Consider the following 6,718-nt stretch of genomic DNA (forward strand, 5'->3'; position numbering starts at 1 on the left):
TGTCGCTGACAATACGCTGCGGGGGGCTCGGTTACTGAGACCATGGGCTACGCTTCCCTTGAGGCCTCGTTCGTACAGTCCAAAGTTGCACCGCGTGCGGAAACGAAGAAGGGCTTTGATCGAGAGCGTTCTCGGAATCGGCGAGGCCGGGAGTCTTCCATGTCCTCGACACAGGGTTCATGAGCAGAGAATACGTGAAGAAGGTCCTGGTGATGTTGTGATGTCTTAGACACGCGAGCCTCGCTCGAGGCGACAGTTGAATGTAGCCTGTAGGTGTTGGCTGAGCGCTCCTTTTTAACTTTTGGAAAATATTAGAGTTTGCTTTTACGCTAAATAAATATGCAGAGAATACTACACCAATTCCCACATCATATTGGAAATTGATGATTATCGCTTGATTTTTGTAATGTGACCGAATTTTGAAACGAGGCTTTTTCGCAAGCTGTTTCTGTAACGGGGCTTCCGTAGCCGTTTCGCTTAGACGAAGCTTGGTTAAGATCGGTGGTCTTCGTTCGATACTTAGAACCAGTACAACTGAATGTAAGGTTAGCGTGCGCTCTTGTATTCCGTGGAAGTGCAGTTCACTATAGGTCAAGCTTGCTTTGATGTTTGACCTTCAGAGTCTACGTTAAAAAGTGCACATAGGCTGGGACGCTCTTACCAAAAGAGTATACAAGAGACTCTCAAATTATATCTAAAATAATATTTATACATTTTACGATCTCTAATAATGGAGATCTCTTTTCTTTCTGACGTGCTGTGATCTTCATAATACCGATATTTCGTAAAATATTTGCCTATCAATCGTGTCGTACAATTATACCGTATTGTAATTTATGCAATTCTACCAGATTTCTAAAAGTCAAGTACACAAGATTTTCCGTTACGTTCTCCTCAGAAGGATGTAAGCAATACCTGGAATCACGCTAATTAACCCCTGAGTACACTGCGCAAAAGTAGGCTCCCGCGAGCATCCACTGACCTAGGGTTTCGCCCCACTCTCGGCGTTTTATCGTGTCTATTCATCAGATCATACTTGCACCGAAGGTGCTCCTAGAGAAATAAAGCGAATAACTCAACGAGCGCCCACACACGACTGGACTTCGCCTAATTGGATTGTTGGTGAGGATGCCGAGGGTCACAGCGACTCATTTAGTCACAACCAAACAACTCCGCCCTCATTCGGCGATACACGGTCTAGCAGTTCTCCTAAAGTGGGCGCTCGTTGCGCTCAGCATTCCCGCTGCGTGGCCTCAGACTCTTTGCCCAACTTAATCGATGGGAATTGATTTGATACCTCGCCATAATGCTCACGACGATATCCAGCTCGTTACCATTGATCTGAAATTAGCGCAATAAGTCCAGCTTGCTCTATTGCGTGCGCGAGGGTCACCCCACGATATCCATTGTCTTACCGTTTAAAGTCGCTGGCCGTGCTGGTGTGGAGCTCACATGAGAGCCTTTCGCTCACACTCAGATAAAAATGAGCATCAGAAAGTCGCTCTGTAAGCGATTTCTCAATCTAGCGATTATCACCCCCAGGATTACTGCCTGCGTTTGAAGCAGCAGTGGTTGGAAAAGTCTGTACCCTTCCCGAAAGATAAATACTGAATTTTGGAGCGTCACATTGAGTTTCAGACGAAGTCTGCGCACTGGATGAGATATAAATACGGCGTGTTTTTCGCCTATCGGCTTTACGAGCCAGCTTTAGCAAAGCTGGACGCCACCTAGATTATTATATCATTCTTTAAATTGAAAGGCACGATAAAATCCCATCACCTAAAGATCGATGTTTGTTTATCGGCGTGTCTGCATCAAACTGCTGTTCTAGCTCCTGCTTAAGGGTCTAACCAGCACAACGTCGATCGCCGCCCACTAGCAGGACTGCGACGGGCGACCCTACCACATTCTTAACGGGGAAGTGGCTAGGGTGTGTCAGGTAGTAAGCGGTCACGGCACCAGGTACCGTTGCCAAAGAGGAGCTGCAAGTCCACACGAGTTTCATAATTGATCGAGCTGATTCCACCTCACAAGGTAGTGGTAGCACGGTACCACTCGCCGACGCGCCAAACTTTCCACGTGAGAGAGGATTACCTTGCTTATCAAGCTGCGCCAATAAAGGGACAGCTGCGCTAACGAAGAGACTTTTTGTTACGGTAGAGGCGCTCGGGTATCTCTTGATGTAGCGTATGAGCCTAATCGTGCGGGTTTGTTGACCCTTTGCGATAAAATTTCTTATGCACGACATACTCAGCAAATCCCTGCATTTGGCAGTACAAGTTGTCAATCTCATGACCAAATCATATAAGAATTGTATAATCTGTAGAAATTGATCATAAAGTTTGTGTTCCCGGAACAGTTACACCATCTAAACAAACTCATGACTATCGTTGGCCCGATGGTTGCCAAGGGGTGACACGCGGTAACCGCTCGCCATCTTTGCAAATGAGTTTGTGATCACATCAAGAAGCAACTCAACCGCCCACCAAGTTAGCGCTGATCTCGGCCTCAAGGGTCGGTATGGAGAGAATCACACTGTCTTCAATGCTCACGGCCGCCTGGGTACGCATGATTATCCTGTTTGCCGTCAAAAGTGCGCCTCTGGCGTACAATATCCAGAAATTCTATCACTTTGGTAGCGCCAGATCCTCGAACGGAGGTGCTAAAGACTGTGTTTGCTCTACCTCGTTCAAGAGAGCGTCGGCGTTGCATCTGATTGTGGGGTACAGCTTTCGTAGGCGAGATCTAAATTAGATACTTGAGATGAAAATGTTATTTCATTTTTGACTGGAGGCGATGGATCTCAGCCGTGACAAGAAGAAAGAGAGCAGTCTCTTTGCTGCTGGGTTATTTCGTGGTACTCGCCAAGGCTCGACCGGTGGAAGTGCCCCCCTTCGCTTTCGGTTGAAGAGGTTGCGAAGGGTTGGCCCTCACGGAACATCATTTGCCTTTCGTGAGAGTCAACGAATCCATTCGGTGCAGGATACCCTACTGGATAAAATGGATTCTATTGTAAGAGGTGGACGTTATGCTCAATGAAACTCAGGGCGACTTTACAGACGCGGCTCACAACCCATCGCTGTTGGTTGTCAATCTGAACGTATCAATCTTTGCGAGGCTGTGGTTAGTCTGGACAGACGTTAAAGTGCCGTGCGACACGTATATACGCGCGACTGTAAAAATGAGACAGTATTGATGATGCCAAATACTAATACAATATCCGTGCATCTTGCAACGAGAACACGTTTTAAGCTGTCGGATATCATGTAAGACCTTTAAGCGAATTCTGGAGAACTTTGACAGAGTACAATGTTGTGCCATCCTGGTTCTGGTTTCACAATCCGATCTCATCCGAAAATATGACGTTAAGGTAACAGCACGTGCCATGAGTCGACTGGAAGTGAAAATTAGTTCTCGCGAGCATTTTCTGGTGAAGCATTGGCAAGTCATCAATTAAGGAAGGAGAGGCACTTGTGGAGCGGACACGAAATTGCAATAGCTTTTGTTCAGGACACGGTAGTATCTGGTATTGATATTAATGGTGTTGTCTGGCCCTCAGGTAGAGCTCGGGCTGTAAGCCACGGTCAAACGATGATGCATGAAAGACAGATTCAATTTCGCGTTTTCCTATGTGTATCTTTGTTGAGTGCGACTAGTATTGTGGTTTCCGTAGTGTGTTTCTGACGAGTCAATGAAAATCAAGCTGTGAACTGCTGTCTACTATGCCAGGATCATCGGAGAGTCGAATTGACAAAATGATGTAAACGTCCTCACCAGAACCAGTGAATTTAAAATATGAATTTAGCTTCCGAGTTGTCAATTAGGTCTTAAAGCAAATAGGATGACATATCTTGTCACAATAGACGGTATTGCTGAGTCATCGAAACCGTGCTACGGCCATCGCGCGAAGCAGTGAAGCTCTAAGGGTAAGTGACAAGAAAGACTACGCACATATGGAATGCGTAGCCGGAATAGACGTAAAGGCTGTAAGTATATACTCACTGCCTTTGGCAGAATCTCTTTTTGAGCTGACGAAGTCAATCTTCAGGGCGTGTTTTTTAACGGTGAGGTCACCGATATGGTACGGTTGGTACCGGAGGGAGAAGGTATTCCTCCTAACACCGCTACGGAGTTATAGATAGATAGCCTGATTGTCATTTCAACTCTTTTTGCAGAGGTGATTTTCTTCAAAAAGAAGAAAATCACGATTTTGTGATTTTGTGAATGGGTATCCACCACGCTTCTTACCTTTAAATAGGGAGGTTGCAAACAATTGACTTGGTTTCCGGAGCCAAATGATGCGACGCATGGCAGCGGTCACAACGGGTGATGTCATTCGCGTGCAGCGGGTATGGTGAGAGAGACCAAAACCTTCCACTTTGTGCTGACCAATGCAATTCTGGCGCAACGCCAATTCCTAGAGAGATTGTGCGACAAAGCAGCATGGTTTAATGCATTTGCTTTAGTGCCATAGACTGGGTTGACAGCAATTAGCAATTGCTGATGAGCGACAGCGATATTCCTCCCGCTGTGGCAAGTACTCCTGGCGGATGCTTTGGGATAAATATGCGATTAGGCTGTCTAATGCACCTAAAGTTTACTCATCTGGTGGCGCATCCATTCAGTTGACGCAAAAAATAATCTGACGATATAATCGCTCATGATCACACAACGAATGGAAAGTTGGATATGGCAAGCCACATCAACCACGTGATAGCAGTGCTTCAAGTATATATTCAATAAGCTATCCCTCTTTTCGACAAATGTATTTCTGTCGCCAGAAAATTTCCTTTTGGAGTTAATCCCCTTTCTGGACTGCTATATTGAAAAGCAGACCCCGCAAAGATATATTCCATCGTAGATCATCCAGTCCTTCCACCCCAAAAGACCACAAGATTGTGGATTGGCCTAGTTTCTGCACCAGCACAGTGCAAACTATGTGAAAATGGCACCGCTCTTAATTAGGGTTCCTGTAAGTTCTAATACAGAAAGCCATATCTGTGAGAATGCCGTAAAAGTGGCGACTCTATAGGCTGTGAATGCAAGCGTCATGTGTGCTCCGATTTGGATATTCCGGAAAAAGATAGGCCAATTCGCGTAGTTGTGTCGCTCTAGTCAATGCGACAGGCTACTTCACCCGAGAAACTACATAAATGCGTGTTTGAATCCTTACCAAAATTAAGTGGAAGAGAGAACTACCCTGTTCATGACAAAGAGCTACGTGCGATGGAGTACACACATTTCCTGTCCAGGTGCTCTGAGATGTCTGTGTTCGAAGTAGATCATACGACGCTGCGCACTGCGACGTCATCACAACATCTCGCGCAAAGACTGTCTATTCTTTTTCGAAGAGCGTACATTAACGTTAACGTAAGATAAAGGTCAGTGACAGATGCACTTTCGCGTCACCGCGAGTATAAATTGTTGCATGTCACAATGTTGTCCTTGTCAATTGATGAGGTGATACGCAAAGCGTACGGGTCAGACGCAACATGTTTCGCGGTACTGAACATTTCAGAAAGTAAAAGACTGAGCAGTTAAATGCCTCTTCGGCAACGCGCGCGGTTGCATACCTGCACTATATTGCCCATTCCGATGCTAGCTGTATGACATCACTGACCCACGAGACATCCAGCATGGACTGGTGCCCCACGATGAGGATTCAAGGGAAGAATACTGCACGTGACGGCTTGGTTGGCCACCTTAAAAGAAAACAGACATTTTGATCTATAAGCGATATGTGTTGGTGGACCAACATATATAAATGAATAAGCAACCAATTGTGCACAATTGAAACATGTCAACAAGATGGACCCTCGCACGAGACGGCACCTTTAGTCAGGCAGCACATTCTGGCAAAGTATTGTTAGTCCCTAAGTATATACATTAGTTTTGGTTGTCTGAATAATGCATCTGGCATCATGGTCTTTGTGAAGCATCTGCGCAAGATGAAGTGTCTCGCCGCTAAGCGTTTCTTTTACAAAGGGCTCGGCAAGCATGGCTAGCCATTAGCCGTTGCATCGAATATAGTCCTGCACTTTACACCAAAGTTCTGGAAAAATCAAATGCCTCGGCACCAAAGTATATATGTCAATCAATGACCATCCGAGCCGAGTCAAGGGATCGGCGTGTTTGCGCGGAGAGACTGCAAAACTGGAATCATTGAGTTTGCATTGATTCAAATTGTACATGCCTCCACAGACTTTATTTGCCTTTATGACTGATTAAGAAAACCGAATGTTTTTGACACCGCAACAAATTGGCTCCGGTCTCGATGGGGAAATTGATTATTATATTCAATTGAAGATGCTGGTATCAGTAAGGCTAATCATATTTGAAATTTTTCTAGATTGATCGTCATGCGCAAGGTTTGCGAAGCAATGATTGGGGGCCAGGATAAACAGAAGCAACACAACGATGCCGGAAGCAGGTAGAACACATGCAACAAAATGTTTTTATCGCAATCAAGCTACATGTACATTGAGGGTCTGTAATTTTCGAGGGCGCTACACTGAATCGTTCACGCTCATTGCAAAATGAATATTTTTAGGGAGAATAAAAAATGCCCCAACTTTTGCCGTATATAAAGAAAATATCCCACTTTTCAAAAAATAAAAAAATACCCCGGCACGTAAATTATCACAGGGTAGCCGTAATATCACACAACAGAAGATGTATTGTATTAGGAATGAATTAGCATAATTTAACAAAATACCCC

Source organism: Plasmopara halstedii (assembly GCF_900000015.1).
Source record: "Plasmopara halstedii genome assembly, contig: Scaffold_614, whole genome shotgun sequence".
Lineage (NCBI taxonomy): Eukaryota > Oomycota > Peronosporomycetes > Peronosporales > Peronosporaceae > Plasmopara > Plasmopara halstedii.